The following is a 17,595-nucleotide window of genomic DNA, read 5'->3' on the forward strand; positions in this document are numbered from 1 at the left end:
TATATTGCACATAGTACACAATACTGTTCATATAACCAGGGGCGTTCCTAGGGTCCTTGGAGATCGGTGGCACCTGGGGGCACTAGGTGGGGGCTATGTGTGGCACACGCAGCGCGGCATAATGGGCGTGGTCATGCAGTGAGTGGGCGTGGTCATGTGTGGACAGTGGTGGCAAACTTTTTGGAGGCCCAAACTGCAACCCACAAGTCACTTATCTATCGCAAAGTGGCAACAGCAATTTAAACTAAATACTATACAAACGTTTTAACACATACATGAACATTATGGAAAATCCAAGTTGAAAAACTGAAAAGATAAACAATTTCATTCATCCTACTCCTGAAAAAAATATATTCATTTTTTTAGAACCTCCCAGTTTTATTTTCTGTTTTAAAAAGCTAAAAAAAAGTAGGTTTAATGCTATTGTCTCATATGATAATTCAGCTTTTCCCATAGTCTCGCAGTTAGCAATCATGAGGCCCCCAACAAGACAAATTCAGAAATCATGAGGCCCCCAACAAATCATGAGAATGGCAGATGATAAAATATAGTACATAGTGCTACCAAGATACTTGGAATAACTTACCTCCTCCTGCAGCTTGAGAAGCATTACATCAGAGGGACAGCAAATAGTGTCTTTACCTTTAAGCCAGACATAGAGGGAGGTAGTGTTGCAGCCAGCACAGTCCTGTGTGTATCCAGCCTTGTGAAAGGAGGGGAGAAGAGCTCAGCTGTGAGGAGATCTCTGCTGTGTCCAGAGCAGGGATTGGAGAGCAGTCACTGCAAACACTTCCTGGTCTGAAGGCTGTGCGTTCCAAGCTGGAATGCACTCTAATGCTACGTACACACATGCGACAACGATCGTTCGTTAAGAACGATGAACGAACTTTTAATTGATGAAAGAACGACCTAAGTAAAGGTAGTTTTAAAATGTGTGTAACGATCTGATCGTTAGAACGAACGTTACATCACAGAAAGGAACTATTGCGCCTGCGCATAAAAATGAGAAGTTCCATGGAGAAATAGTGAAATGCGCATGTCAAGCCTAGTACGAACGATCGTTTCCAACGATGTACTACTTTTGCAAACGATCGTCGTTGGTTAAAATCCGCCAAGACAGAACTTTCTTTTGTAGCGATTTGGCTCGTTCGTCGTTTGCCTTAATAGTCGGTGGTTCGTTTTTTGTAACGATCGTCGTTGGTAAAGATCGGGGAACGATCGTTACAAACGACTATAGTCGCATGTGTGTACGCACCTTTAGCCATGTGCTTCAGAGTCTTTCACTGTGAGACAGGGGAAGCAGGGAGACGCTGCAGGACCTGGAGAGGCTGAAGTATGCCTCACATGATGGAGCCTGAGCAGTCAGCAGACAGTTAGCAATCATGTGACCCCCAACAAGACAAATTCAGCAATCATGAGGCCCCCAACAAATCATAAGGCACCCAACAAGACAATTTCAGCAGTCATGAGGCACATAAATAGACAGCATTTCACATAAATAGGCAGAATGCCCCCTTAATATGGTAGACACCTCTCACCTGGCTTCTGAATTCTCCTCTACTGGCTGCTGTACCTGGCAATACTGTTTTGGCTGGATTGGGGATGATGTGTGAGCTGAAAGGCCTGGCAGTGATGCTGTGGCCTGGCTGCCGGTAGTGTTGGGCGAACATCTAGATGTTCGGGTTCGGGCCGAACAGGCCGAACATGGCCGCGATGTTCGGGTGTTCGACCCGAACTCCGAACATAATGGAAGTCAATGGGGACCCGAACTTTTGTGGTTTGTAAAGCCTCCTTGCATGCTACATACCCCAAATTTACAGGGTATGTGCACCTTGGGAGTGGGTACAAGAGGAAAAAAAAATTAGCAAAAAGAGCTTATAGTTTTTGAGAAAATCGATTTTAAAGTTTCAAAGGGAAAACTGTCTTTTAAATGCGGGAAATGTCTGTTTTCTTTGCACAGGTAACATGTTTTTTGTCGGCATGCAGTCATAAATGTAATACATATAAGAGGTTCCAGGAAAAGGGACCGGTAACGCTAACCCAGCAGCAGCACACGTGATGGAACAGGAGGAGGGTGGCGCAGGAGGAGAAGAAGGCCACGCTTTGTGAGACACAACAACCCCGGCCTTGCATGAGGGCAAGAAGCGTGCGGATAGCAGGCTTTGTACCGCCATGCAGTCATAAATGTAATAAAGATAAGTGGTTCAATAAACAGGGACCACGCGGCAACGCTAACCCAGCAGCAGCAGACGTGATGGAACAGGAGCAGGCGCAGGAGGAGAAGGCCACGCTTTGTGAGACACAACAACCCAGGCCTTGCATGAGGGCAAGAAGCGTGCGGATAGCATGCTTTGTACCGCCATGCAGTCATAAATGTAATAAAGATAAGTGGTTCAATAAACAGGGACCACGCGGCAACGCTAACCCAGCAGCAGCAGACGTGATGGAACAGGAGGAGGCGCAGGAGGAGAAGGCCACGCTTTGTGAGACACAACAACCCAGGCCTTGCATGAGGGCAAGAAGCGTGCGGATAGCATGCTTTGTACCGCCATGCAGTCATAAATGTAATAAAGATAAGTGGTTCAATAAACAGGGACCACGCGGCAACGCTAACCCAGCAGCAGCAGACGTGATGGAACAGGAGCAGGCGCAGGAGGAGAAGGCCACGCTTTGTGAGACACAACAACCCAGGCCTTGCATGAGGGCAAGAAGCGTGCGGATAGCATGCTTTGTACCGCCATGCAGTCATAAATGTAATAAAGATAAGTGGTTCAATAAACAGGGACCACGCGGCAACGCTAACCCAGCAGCAGCAGACGTGATGGAACAGGAGCAGGCGCAGGAGGAGAAGGCCACGCTTTGTGAGACACAACAACCCAGGCCTTGCATGAGGGCAAGAAGCGTGCGGATAGCATGCTTTGTACCGCCATGCAGTCATAAATGTAATAAAGATAAGTGGTTCAATAAACAGGGACCACGCGGCAACGCTAACCCAGCAGCAGCAGACGTGATGGAACAGGAGCAGGCGCAGGAGGAGAAGGCCACGCTTTGTGAGACACAACAACCCAGGCCTTGCATGTGGACAAAAAGCGTGCGGATATAGCAGCAATGCTTTTTGCCGCCATGCAGTCATAAATGTAATACAGATGAGAGGTTCAATAAACAGGGCCCGGAAACGCAACACCATCCCAGATGTTCATTGGTCATGTTACTTGGTTGGGGTCCTGGAGTGTTGCGTAGTCATTTCCAATCCAGGATTGATTCATTTTAATTTGAGTCAGACGGTCTGCATTTTCTGTAGAGAGGCGGATACGCCGATCTGTGACGATGCCTCCGGCAGCACTGAAACAGCGTTCCGACATAACGCTGGCTGCCGGGCAAGCCAGCACCTCTATTGCGTACATTGCCAGTTCGTGCCAGGTGTCTAGCTTCGATACCCAATAGTTGAAGGGTGCAGATGGATGGTTCGACACAGCTACGCCATCTGACATGTAGTCCTTGACCATCTTCTCCAGGCGATCGGTGTTGGAGGTGGATCTGCACGCTTGCTGTTCAGTGGGCTGCGGCTGCATGGGTGTCAGAAAATTTTCCCACTCCAAGGACACTGCCGATACCATTCCCTTTTGGGTACTAGCTGCGGCTTGCGTTGTTTGCTGCCCTCCTGGTCGTCCTGGGTTTGCGGAAGTCAGTCTGTCTGCGTACAACTGGCTAGAGGAGGGGGAGGATGTCAATCTCCTCTCTAAAGTCTCCACAAGGGCCTGCTGGTATTCTTCCATTTTGACCTGTCTGACTCTTTCTTCAAGCAGTTTTGGAACATTGTGTTTGTACCGTGGATCCAGAAGGGTATAAACCCAGTAATTGGTGTTGTCCAGAATGCGCACAATGCGTGGGTCACGTTCAATGCAGTCTAGCATGAATTGAGCCATGTGTGCCAGAGTCCTACCAGAATCCTCATCATCCTCTTGTGAGCGTTGTGATAGTTGTTGTGATGCATCATAGTCGTCACCTTCCTCCTGGTCTGCTTCTGCTGACCATTCGCGTTGAATTGTGGAAGTCCAACGTGCACCGCTCTGGCCCTCGTCAGTGGTGGCATGAAATTCCTGCTCCAACTCCAGCTGTTCCTCCTCCTCTTCTTCGTCATAGCTGCTGGGGCCAGCGTTCCCTGAGGCGGATGGCCTGATGTTGGTACCATCACGCTGATCGTTTTCTCCTTCAGATTCCCCCAGTTGCATCATGACAGCTGTTTCCTTGATTTTTAACATCGACCTCTTCAGTAAACACAGCAGTGGTATGGTAATGCTGACTGAAGAGTTGTCACTGCTCACAAGCAACGTGGATTGCTCAAAATTTTGGAGGACTTGGCAGAGGTCCAACATGTTGGCCCAATCGGATCCACAGAAGCTTGGCAGCTGGCCGGATGCGCCTCGGTACTGCGCCGTCATGTACTGGACCACTGCACTCTTCTGCTCGCAAAAGCGGGCTAGCATGTGCAGCGTAGAATTCCAGCGCGTAGGGACATCACACAGCAAGCGATGGTGGGGGAGATTGAAGCGCTCCTGCATCTTGGCGAGTGCCCCCGAAGCAGTACTGGAATTTCTACAATGTTTGGACACTCGACGCACCTTCAACAGCAGATCGGGCACGCCTGGGTATGTCCTCAGGAACCGCTGAACTACTAGGTTCATCACGTGCGCCAGGCAAGGGATGTGTGTCAGCTTAGCCAACCTTAAAGCGCGAATGAGATTACTCCCATTATCACACACAACCATGCCCGGTTTCAGGTCCAGCGGTGCCAGCCACAAATCCGTCTGTTCCTTTATTCCCCTCCAAATTTCCTCCCCTGTGTGCTGCTTATCCCCAAGGCAGATTAGCTTCAGCAACGCTTGCTGACGCATGCCAACAGCTGTGCTGCACTGCTTCCACGATCCTACTGCTGCTGGGTTAGCGTTTCCGGATGAGGTACAGCTTTGAGATGCGTTGGAGGAGAAGGAGTCAGAGAGGTAGGTGCTGCTGTTATCCAGTGGGAGGGACGGCGGTGCAGCTGTTTGTGGCGTGGGCAACACCCGTGCCGTAGCAGGTGAGGAATCGCTGCCAGGCTCCACAAGGTTCACCCAGTGCGCGGTAAGGGAGATGTATCGACCCTGGCCGAACGCACTCGTCCAGGTGTCAGTGGTGAGGTGAACCTTGCAGGCAACGGCATTCTTCAAGCTTCGGGTTATTTTGCTGACCACGTGCTCATGCAACTCAGGCACTGCAGAGCGTGCAAAGTGGTAGCGGCTGGGAACCACGTAACGTGGGATGGCCACTGACATCATGCCCTTGAAGCTGTTTGTCTCCACCAATCGATATGGCAGCATTTCGCAGGCCAGAAGCTTGGCTATGCTGGCTGTTACTGCCACGGCCCGGGGGTCATTTGCTGGCAATTTCCTCTTGCGCTCAAACATCTCCGACACAGACAACTGAACCGTAGCGCTGCACACGGAAGGGCTGTTGGTTGTTGTGTTTGATGAACACTGGGAGACCTCAAGAGCACTACTCCGGAAAGTGACAGTGTCAGCGTCGTCTGATGTTTGTGAATGTTGTGAACCACGCAATGGCTGGGCTACTGCTGCTGCTGAGGCGGGTCTGGTGGTGAGTCTGGTGAACCCAAGGGAGGCAGTGTTGTTTCTGGTACCCTGTCCTGACGCGTTTGCCCAAAGAGTGGGATGTTTGGATAGCATGTGACGGCTCATGCTGGTGGTGGAGAGGTTGTTAATATTTTTCCCCCTGCTCAGGCGGGTCTTGCACACCTTGCAAATCGCCATGGTAACATCCTCAGTGCAGTCTTCAAAGAAAGCCCAGACTTTGGAGCACCTGCCTCCTTGCTGGCGATTTCTGTTTGCTCCTCTTTTGCCTCTCACTTGAACTTCCACGCTTGTGGTGCCTGAAATTGCGCGCCGCCTACCTTGTGGCACAAGGCGAACTCGTGCAGCAGTGTGTTCTTCAACAGACTCATCTGTGCTGCTGCTACGACGGCGATGTTCTCGTTCACAAACAAAATCTGGGTCTCTGTCCACATTGTCCATACCCTCCTCTTCCATCTCCTCAAACTCGTCATATGTCATTGTGGGCCACCGCCGTGGAGTAGAGCTCCCCACAACAACCTCTGCGCAGCACACTCCAACGTCGTCTTCCAGATCTTGTCGGCCGACCTCCTGCAATTGCAACCCCTCCTGCCCAAATTGCTCTGGGATTTGGGTTTCCGAGTCCTCTTCGGACTCGCCTTGTATTTCAGTGCGCGGTGCATTTCCCACAGTTAACGGTTGTGAATCCAGGCACAACATTTCTGGCTGTTCCTCCATTGACCTTTGAAAGGTGGAAGTTTGTTGGGCTGGGAATAGCTCCTGCGAATACCCCATTGTGTCCTGAGGTAATTCATCGGACTGGTTATCTGGCAGTTGTGTGCGTGGTGTCGCTGCCGGTTGTGTCAGCTTTGTGCCCACTGGCTCCTTGTAACTGGCTGAGGACTCGGACCTCGTGCGTGATGTGCTGGTGCTGCTTAACCCACTGCTGGACGCTTGAGAGGTCATCCAAGTAATTATCTGGTCCTGTTCTTTTGGATTTGTGAGGGTTGTTGTCCTGGACAACATGGGCGGTATTGAGTGGGTTTTCTTGGGTGCTCCCCTGTGGCCTGTACGTGAACCGTCAGGGGAAACACCTCTTCCCTTGCCCCTCCCTCTTTCACCGGATTTCTTCCTCATTTCACTTATCCTTACAGTACACGCTGACTGGCAGCAGTACAGTGGCAGTACAGAAATGCTATACAGTACCACTATTCCCAGCAGCGACACAGAGCACAATGCTATACAGTGACGGGTGAGCGGTGTACCACTATTCCCAGCAGCGACACAGAGCACAATGCTATACAGTGACGGGTGAGCGGTGTACCACTATTCCCAGCAGCGACACAGAGCACAATGCTATACAGTGGCGAACGAGCGGTGTACCACTATTCCCAGCAGACACAGAACAGTACACAGAATGCTATATAGTGTGGCTGAACGAGCGGTGTACCACTATTCCCAGCAGACACAGAACAGTACACAGAATGCTATATAGTGTGGCTGAACGAGCGGTGTACTACTGTTCCCAGCAGACACAGAACAGTACACAGAATGCTATATAGTGTGGCTGAACGAGCGGTGTACTACTGTTCCCAGCAGACACAGAACAGTACACAGAATGCTATATAGTGTGGCTGAACGAGCGGTGTACTACTGTTCCCAGCAGACACAGAACAGTACACAGAATGCTATATAGTGTGGCTGAACGAGCGGTGTACTACTGTTCCCAGCAGACACAGAACAGTACACAGAATGCTATATAGTGTGGCTGAACGAGCGGTGTACTACTGTTCCCAGCAGACACAGAACAGTACACAGAATGCTATATAGTGTGGCTGAACGAGCGGTGTACCACTGTTCCCAGCAGACACAGAACAGTACACAGAATGCTATATAGTGTGGCTGAACGAGCGGTGTACTACTGTTCCCAGCAGACACAGAACAGTACACAGAATGCTATATAGTGTGGCTGAACGAGCGGTGTACTACTGTTCCCAGCAGACACAGAACAGTACACAGAATGCTATATAGTGTGGCTGAACGAGCGGTGTACCACTGTTCCCAGCAGACACAGAACAGTACACAGAATGCTATATAGTGTGGCTGAACGAGCGGTGTACCACTGTTCCCAGCAGACACAGAACAGTACACAGAATGCTATATAGTGTGGCTGAACGAGCGGTGTACTACTGTTCCCAGCAGTGACACACAATGACTGGGGGGGACCCTGGCTAGCGTGGCTGGAGCGCGAACTACCCTGCCTGCCTACCCAAAGCTAAACCCACAGACAAATGGCGGAGATATGACGTGGTTCGGGTATTTATTTACCCGAACCACGTGACAGTTCGGCCAATCAGAGCGCGTTCGGGTCCGAACCACGTGACCCGTTCGGCCAATCACAGCGCTAGCCGAACGTTCGGGGAACGTTCGGCCATGCGCTCTTAGTTCGGCCATATGGCCGAACGGTTTGGCCGAGCACCGTCAGGTGTTCGGCCGAACTCGAACATCACCCGAACAGGGTGATGTTCTGCAGAACCCGAACAGTGGCGAACACTGTTCGCCCAACACTAGCTGCCGGTGATGCTGTGGCCGATGTTGTGGTTGGGTTGGCTGGCAGTGATGCTGTGCTGTTCTTGGCTGGTTGAAGTAAATGCTGGCCTGACTGGTGGTGATGCTGTGGCCTTTTTGATAGTGATGCTGGGCTGGCTGGCCTGGATAGTTTAGATAGTGACAGGCACCCCCAGTTAGAGAGTGACAGCAGGGACCCCCAGTTAGAGAGTGACAGGGACCCCCAGTTAGAGAGTGAGTGACAGCAGGGACCCCCGTGAGTTGGTAGTGAGTGACAGGCGCGCTCCCCACCCCACCTATCTTGCCGCGTCAGACCTCAGGATCAGCGGGCGCCCAGACCGAGCGGGCGCAAATATGCGAAAGTGATGTCACTTCCGCATATCAGCGGTATCCGCTAGGTCCTAGCGCCCTCTCTATCTGGTTGCCCGGCGCGGATTGAGGTCGGAATGGCAGCGGGGACAGCGAAGCAGGGCAGAGCGGGGCAGCGGCGGCCGGGAGATCCGTGGCACCCCAGGACAGATTGGGGGCACGGGCCCCCCCAAAATAGGGCTAGCGACGCCCCTGCATATAACTGTTTATAATGAGAATGGCAGATGATAAAATATAGTACATAGTGCTACCAAGATACTTGGAATAACTTACCTCCTCCTGCAGCTTGAGAAGCATTACACCAGAGGGACAGCAAATAGTGCCTTTACCTTTAAGCCAGACATAGAGGGAGGTAGTGTTGCAGCCAGCACAGTCCTGTGTGTATCCAGCCTTGTGAGAGGAGGGGAGAACAGCTCAGTTGTGAGGAGATCTCTGCTGTGTCCAGAGCAGGGATTGGAGAGCAGTCACTGCAAACACTTCCTGGTCTGATGGCTGTGCGTTCCAAGCTGGAATGCACTCTAATGCCATGTGCTTCAGAGTCCTTCACTGTGAGACAGGGGAAGCAGGGAGACGCTGCAGGACCTGGAGAGGCTGAAGTATGCCTCACATGATGGAGCCTGAGCAGTCAGCAGACAGAGGAAGAGATACAGGTGAGAGGGATCACACTGAACACTCAGCAGCACTGAACACCCAGGAGGAGAGGGTGAACTATGCACCACTAATCTGTGCAACTGCAGACAGGAAGAAAAAAAGGGGAGAAGGATCACACTGTGCTCTGCAATCATATTTAAGTCATGCAGAGCAGCCATAAAAGGGGGGGGGGGGAGATCATTTAGATCAAGCTCCCACCATCACCCCAGATATAAGGTCCCTGAATAATTTGACATTTAGTCATGACAACAAGGCTGAACCTGGCCGGAACGACGCAGGAATGTCGGCGAGGTAAGAGTAAAATAAAAATAAATAGCGATGAAACACTAAGGAACCTGTTCGGAGGTGAGGACAAAAATGAGAATGCAGCTCGCTAGGGGTCACTTTCTTTTATAGCTAAGGTCTTGTTAATTGGTAGGGGTGGGGCTTAACCCCATATGTATGCTGCCATGGAGGCATATGGAAAATGCATTTTAAACCCCCAGCAAGCAAGAAAATACTCAAAATGATTTTGATAGTGTTTTTTCAATTGCAAAATTCTAAACCGTTATTTGAAAAAAAAAACAAAAAAATTCTTTTCTAGGAGGTAACTCAGGAGAAAAAGTGACTTGCATATGGGCCCATACATTCACAATACAATAAATAAACTAAAGACAAGCTACTAGGCTTTTCACAGGTTATATTGTCCCCAATAAATATGGTAATGGATTTTTAGTAGGAAAAATGCAGAAAAAAATGTATCAGTTTTTGCATGACAAGTCCCACAGTTTGGCCCCTCCTGATTCAAAGGATACCGCATTTCACTACTAGCTGGCCATGCAGCAGACCATTATCCCCAGCCTGCATGTCAGTAATGATCGGATGTGGTTGCTGTTTGGGGGGACAGGTCAAGTACCTCAGTGCTGTATGTATGCAGTGCTAGGCAATGGCAGAGCAATGCATCTGTAGAGCACTGGGGACCCAAACTATCCCCTAGCAACAACTGATTGCTACAGGTGGAAGTCAAAGGTTTAACACAGTGATCTGCAAACTTGGCTCTCCAGCTGTCAAGGAACTACGAGTCCCACAATGCATTTGCCTTTATAAATCATGACTGTGGCTGTCAGACTCCCGTGGGACTTGTAGTTCCATAACAGCTGGAGAGCCAAGTTTGCAGATCACTGGTTTAACATATAGATATTACAGGGGTAAAGGGGAAAAAAAAAAAAAGCTATTAAAAAACTTAAGGAAATTTTTTTTTCTTTATTATCAGACACTGCTGATGCAGAATGATTAGCAGTAGGGATATTCAATGGGATGCAAATACTTTAAAGTTGATGTAGCATTATGCAAATTTTGAATATAAATGCAGCTTGAGGCCAGAAACCCTCTAGGAGCGGTTTTCTGAGCAATTTGCGATTTGAAAACTCGCTAATGTAATGCTATGGGTGTGATCCCACTTGAGCAATTTGATTTTATAAAAAACCCCATAGCATTGCATTAGCACGAGCCTTTTCAAATCGCTAGGGATTAGAAGTCGCTCCTAGTGGGTTTCTGGCCTGAGGCTGGGAACACACAGTACAAACACTAGCATTGCAGAAAACGCAGCATTTTTGCCTGCAATGGTAGTCAACGGGCCGCAACATCCATATGTGTTTTATAATTAGCATTTTTTTTTTAAAAAACTCTGGTTTTGTTGCATTTTTTTTTTTTTAAAAACTCACATAATGAAAGTCAATGGTGAAGCAATGTAAAGAGTTTTTATAACAAACAAACAAAAAAAACACGCACTCTTTCTTACAGGAAGTATAAGGAGGACATGATTTTTTGTTCAGAAAGGCCTGGTGCACACCAGAGGAGTTTTTCTGAGCGTTTTGAGTTTTTAAATCTGCTGCTAATGTTATCCTATGTGTCTGTGCACACTGGAGCAATGAGGTTTTGTAAAAAGCCCCATAGCATTACATTGGGAAGAGCTTTTAGAGGTTTCAAAAGCTCTTCCCAATGTAATGCTATGGGGTTTTTTACAAAACCTCATTGCTCCAGTGTGCACAGACACATAGGATAACATTAGCAGCAGATTTAAAAACTCAAACGCTCAGAAAAACTCCTCTGGTGTGCACCAGGCCAAAGACAGTGGCTTTTGACAAGGTGTCAGTCTTTCTACCGGGGACTTAGATCAATGAATCTGAACTAAGTTCCCATTCATTGATCTCCGGGCTAATGGGGGGGGGGGGGGGCGCATGTGAGCACGCAGCAGCAAAGAAGAAGAAGAAAAAAAAAAAACCACAATTGTGGAATTTGCAAGAAATATGAAACCCACTAGGAGCAATTTTCAGAGTGCTTGTGATTTGAAAAGCTCTTGCTAATGTAATGCTATGGGGTGTGATCCCATTTGAGCGATGTGATTTTATAAAAATCCCCCATAGCATTGCACTAGCAAGATCTTTTTCAAATCACCAGCAATTAGAAGTCGCTCCTAGTGGGTTTCTGGCCTCAGGGTCTGAATACACTAGTGCGCTTCCCTCCGCTTAAAAGTGGACATAAACATGCTCAGGCCCTTACATTGCACTGGGTTTTAAATGCATTAAAGGGAAGAAAAAAAAAAATAAAACACCAAGTTAAACTTGCTACAAAATCAAATTAGAGAATTTTGCCCATTCATCCCTACATGCAATATGCATGTCAGCAACATCTAAACCAATAGAAAGTGTATTATATTGATCCAGGTCCCATGTAATTTATATCCAATTGACCATCTATCTAATTAATACAGACCTGTTATCCACCACAGCAGCATATCCACCATGTATACTGCTGTATAACCCACCCTCCTTCCAAAATAACACATCACCCCCCCCCCCCCCCAAAAAAAAAAAAACTTCAGGAATGCACTTCACACCAGACCAATTCCCCTGGTGGTCAGAAAACAGCTTGAGGCCCGTTTCCACTATCGCAAATCCGCATGCGGATTTGCATAGCCAATACAAGTGGATGGCCCTGTTTCCACTTGGCAGTAATCGTGAGCGTTTTACTGTGCGGGAGAGATCTGCATGGCAGAGCCATCAGATTTTGCATCCTGCACACCGCTTTGCGAATCGCCAATAATGTATTTAATAGGGAAATCGCATGCGGTTTTGGCATACGTATTTTACTGCGATTTCACATGCGATTTTGCATAGAAAGTAATGTTAAATCACACAGGCAGTGACATGGTTAAAATCGCATCACAAAATCGCAATCTATGCGAAATTGCATGCAAAATTACTGTAATATATGCATGCGAAATTGCACGTGCGATTTCATCAGCAGGGGATCCGTGGCGATTCCGCACCGCACAAGAGGAAGCGGCCCTCATAGTTGGAACTAAGACCACCTGTGTGCTGGAGGAGGGAACTCCGACAACGCAGTAGTAGGGAGGGTCAATTAGATGCAAATGCTAACAAGTTGATGCAGGATCATGCAATTTTATATGCAAATATATACAGCTTGGAAATTGGCCAGATAAATCCTGCCATGGTGATTGCAGCATTTTACAATAATGGCAGAGCTTCTGTGTTGGCCTGGGTGTTGTGCTCGGCTGGCCTGCTGGTGATGTTGTGTTGGCTGGACTGGCAGTGATGGGAGCAGTGCTGGCTTAACAAGCTTGTGGAACTGTGCTGCCTGGCTTAATGAGCTGGTGATGCGGACTGTTGTGCCAGCTGGCTGAGTGACCAACTGACCTGGTGATGCTATGCTGTGTGACCTACTGTGCTGCAGGATGGCTGACCCATACCAACTGGCAGGCAGCAGACGGGACACTGAACTGCCCAACAAGCACACAGTTCAACCTCCTGTCTGTCCTAAAGGAAACCCAAGACTTCCAGACTGCAAGCATTTATAGTTACCTGGGTGCTTTCTCCAGCCCCCTGTAGGCCGTGGGCTTCCTCACCATCCTCCCAGTCCCATCCATTTATCTGCTGTCCAGCTCGGTAGTCTGGAAGTTCTGCAAATGCATGACTGAGCATCCGTGGCCGCACTCCTGTGGCTAGGAGTATTCTGCGCAGACAACCGGCCACCGAAGCACCATTGGGGCTGCACACAGTCAGGTATACACAGGGGAACATGACTGAGCCCAGTCACAGCTTTAAAGGGAACCTAAACTGAGAAGTATATGGATTTTTCTTTTAAAAATAATACCAATTACCTGACTCCCCTGCTGATCCTGTGTCTCTAAGGCTAAGTTCACAGTGGGACATTAAAGTGGCACGTTAAAAAAGCATTTAAAGGGGAACTGAAGTAGGAGGTATGTGGAGGCTGCCATATTTATATCCTTTTAATCAATACCAGTTGCCTGGCAGCCCTGCTGGTCTATTTCTCTGCAGTAGTATCTGAACAACACCAGAAACAAGCATGCAGCTAGTCTTGTCCGCAGGGGCGTAGGAATAGGCCCTGCAGCCCCTGCGCCCGCGGGGGGGCCCGCCCCCCCCCCCTTGGGCCCGCTCGGGGCCGTTTTGTGGGTGCTGGAGGGGTGGCAGCATGAGGGGAAAGCCTTGCCCACAGTCGGCGGGGAGAGGGGTAGTTCCCCCCTCTCCCTCACCTCGGGGCTCTCCCCTCTGCGCTCCCCTCCAGCTCGTAAGTGTCTGTGGGGCTGTGGTGGGCAGCGAGCGGCGGGCAGATACATACCTGCTTCCGTGCGTTCCATCGGAGACTTCTCCCTCTAGCGGCTGACGTCACTTCCGGAAGTGACGTCAGCCGCTAGAGGGAGAAGTCTCCGATGGAACGCACGGAAGCAGGTATGTATCTGCCCGCCGCTCGCTGCCCACCACAGCCCCACAGACACGAGCTGGAGGGGAGCGCAGAGGGGAGAGCCCCGAGGTGAGGGAGAGGGGGGAACTACCCCTCTCCCCGCCGACTGTGGGCAAGGCTTTCCCCTCATGCTGCCACCCCTCCAGCACCCACAAAACGGCCGTGAGCGGGCCCCGGGGGGGGGGGGGGGGCGGGCCCGCTCAGAAAATCTGCAGGGGGGCCCGGTGGGGCCTAGTTACGCCCCTGCTTGTCCGATCTGACTTTAAGGTCTGAAACACCTGATCTGCTGCATGCTTGTTCAGGGGCTACGGTGAATAGTATTAGAGGCAGAGGATCAGCAGGGCTGCCAGGCAACTGGTATTGCTTAAAAGAAAACAAACATGGCAGCCTCCATGCACCTCTCTTCAGTTCCCCTTTAACCTTCCTGGCGGTAAGCCCGAACTGAGTTCGGGCTATGCCGCCGGAAGGCACCGCTCAGGCCCCGCTGGGCCGATTTGCATAATTTTTTTTTTGCTGCACGCAGCTAGCACTTTGCTAGCTGCGTGCAGTGCCCGATCGCCGCCGCTACCCGCCGATCCGCCGCAATTCCTCTCGCCGCGGCCGCCCCCCCCCCCCCCAGACCCCGTGCGCTGCCTGGCCAATCAGTGCCAGGCAGCGCTATGGGGCAGATCGGAGTCCCCTCTGACGTCACGACGTCGATGACGTCGGTGACGTCATCCCGCCCGTCGCCATGGCGACGGGGGAAGCCCTCCAGGAGATCCCGTTCTTTGAACGGGATCTCCGGATCTCCGATCGCCGGCGGCGATCGGAGGGGCTGGGGGGATGTCGCTGAGCAGCGGCTATCATGTAGCGAGACTTTGTCTCGCTACATGAAAAAAAAAAAAAAAAATTTAAAAAAAAAGATTTGCTGCCCCCTGGCGATTTTTTTGCAAACCGCCAGGAGGGTTAAAGCAGAATACCTTACTGCAATGAAGACTCAATGTGCCATTCACAGTGCACACGTTGGTTTGTTGTGCAACGCTGCATGTTAAAGGGGAACTGAAGAGAGAGGTGCATGGAGGCTGCCATGTTTCAGGTGTGTGATTCAGCCACTACTGCAGTGAAAGATCATCAGGAATGAGCAACTGGTATTGTTTAAAAGGAAACATCCATATCCCTCTCAGTTAAGGTTCCCTTAAAGGACAACTGTAGTGAGAGGTGTATGGAGGCTAACATATTTACTTCCTTATACACAATACAGGTTGCCTGGCTATTCTGCCTCTAAGGGCCCATTTCCACTATTGCGGATCCGCATGCGTTGTCCGCATGCAGATTCGCATAGCCAATACAAGTGGATGGGCCTGTTTCCACTTGTCAGAATTGCTGTGCGTTTTTCTGTGTGGGAAAATCTGCACGGCAGAGCCGTCAGATTTCGCATCCCGCACACCGCTACGCGAATCGCACGCAATACATTTAATAGGGAAATTGCATGCGTTTTTGGCATGCGGGTTTTCACGCAATTTCGTGTGCGATTTCGCATAGAAACTAATGTAAATTAACACAGGCAGTGACATGGTTAAAAATTGCATATACCATAACTTATGGGAAATCGCATGCGAAAACAAAAAACGAATGTAAAATAGCATCCGCATGCGATTTTGTCAGGGGTGATTTACCGGCGATTCCGCACCGCAATAGTGGAAAAGGGCCCTAATACTGTTAGCCACTGAACCTGAACAAGCATGTAGTAGATCAGGTGTTTGACAGAATTGTCAGATCTGACAATTAGCTGTGTGCTTGTTTCTGGTGTGATTCAGACACTACTGCAGCCAAATAGATCAGCAGGGCTGCCAGGCAAGTGGTATTGTTTAAAAATAAATAAATATGGCAGCCTCCATATAACCACTCACTACAGTTGTCCTTTAACCTGCCTGGCGTTCTGATAAGATCGCCAGGGAGGCTGCGGGAGGGTTATTTCATGCAGCCAACTGAAAGTTGGCTGCATGAAAGCCCACTAGAGGGCGCTCCGGAGGCGTTCTTCCGATCGCCTCCGGCGCCCAGAACAAACAAGGAAGGCCGCAATGAGCGGCCTTCCTTGTTTTGCTTCCCTCGTCGCCATAGCGACGAGAGGAGTGACGTCATGGACGTCAGCCGACGTCCTGACGTCAGCCGCCTCCGATCCAGCCCTTAGCGCTGGCCGGAACTTTTTGTTCCGGCTACGCTGGGCTCAGGCGGCTGGGGGGACCCTCTTTCGCCGCTGCTCGCGGCGGATCGCCGCAGAGCGGCGGCGATCAGGCAGCACACGCGGCTGGCAAAGTGCCGGCTGCGTGTGCTGCTTTTTATTTGAGCCAAATCGGCCCAGCAGGGCCTGAGCGGCAGGCTCCGGCGGTACTGGACGAGCTGAGCTCGTCCAGACCGCCCAGCAGGTTAAACCAGGCCAGCCAGCAGAGGAACGGAGCAGCCCTGGAGGATGGCGAGGGAGCCCACGGGGCTGGAGGAACTGCCAAGTATAAATGCTTGTACACTAAAGTAGGGATGATCAATGAGATGCAAATATTTGAGTTCATGCAGGTTTATGCAGAGCTGTGGAGTAGCTACAAAAATCATCCAACTCTGACTCCTCACTTTAGTGAAACCAACAATTCCAGGTACCAAAATTGCTTCAACTGACTGACTTCGGCTCCACAGCTCAGGATGTATGTAAATTTGTATGCAAATATATTCAGCTTGAAATTTGACCAGTCAAATCCCACACAGGTTCTGTTGATTGGTCCATTTTCAAGCTGCATATATTTGCATAAACATTTAGACAAGTCCGCATGAACTTACTTTCATGGGTCATCCCTACTTTAAAGTACAATGGGCTCTATTCAGAAAGCACTACTGCATTTGTAAATGCTCAAAACAGCTGATATTTCTGATCACCTTCCCAAAATTACAATTCACTAATCTGGTTACCTCACAAAAAAAAAAAAAACCAGTTCCCGACTAGTGAGGTAAATTACCGACTTATGCCGTAATTACGCCGGTAGATGTCAATTCACAATGATTTGCACACTTAATTTACCGGACAAAAGCATTTGGTAATTTTCTCCAGCCCACTGCAGCCGACAACCTGTTCTCCTCATGCTGTCTCTGTGCAGTAACATGACAGACAGCCTTTGGGGAGAACCTGGCAGCCAATAGGGAGAGCCACACAGCCTCCTCATGCTAATTGGTTGCAATTGGTATGCAGGTGGGACTTTCAGTGTATCAATGCAGAGACAAGCTACAACTCTGCCAGCATCCCTTTAGATGTGCAGATTTGTATTTTAGCACATACAAGAGCTCCCCCTGGTGGCTCCAGCACATTAATGGGATGACAGGTGGCACAGTCTGGAAAACCTCTGAGTCACACACACAGCTCCCTGCCTGCTGCCCTGCTACACTTCATAGAGAATTTTTATGTGTGCATCAAACCAAGTAACACCTGACAAATCTGGCTTTGTAAATTTGGCCTAATTGGCTATTCACGAGACATAGCTCATTTGCATGCCAAAGTTTACAGGGTTAAAACCAATACCGCAAAGCGGTTGCCCTGCAGGAATTAGTTCATGCTACGTAAGCACTATCCAGGAGCACCACGGGGAGGCAAGCTGCAGCTGGCAATCATCACAGGAAC

The 17,595-nt window shown here is 49.8% G+C and overlaps 1 protein-coding gene across 4 annotated transcripts in view; it reads right to left on the reverse strand.

Moving 5' to 3' along the window:
- Positions 1-17,595, reverse strand: part of LOC137541109 (tubulin-specific chaperone D-like) — a 1,052,576-nt gene that overhangs the window by 161,146 nt on the left and 873,835 nt on the right. For 2 of the 4 annotated variants that reach the window (XM_068262252.1, XM_068262254.1), the window contains exon 1: positions 587-688. The exons of the other annotated variants lie outside the window; for them this stretch is intronic. The gene's annotated coding sequence lies outside the window, so the exon portion shown is untranslated. Of the gene's footprint in view, positions 1-586; positions 689-17,595 lie in introns of those variants that run through there. 4 annotated transcript variants of the gene reach the window in all.

The sequence above is a fragment of the Hyperolius riggenbachi genome, chromosome 12, assembly GCF_040937935.1.
Source record: "Hyperolius riggenbachi isolate aHypRig1 chromosome 12, aHypRig1.pri, whole genome shotgun sequence".
Classification (NCBI taxonomy): domain Eukaryota; kingdom Metazoa; phylum Chordata; class Amphibia; order Anura; family Hyperoliidae; genus Hyperolius; species Hyperolius riggenbachi.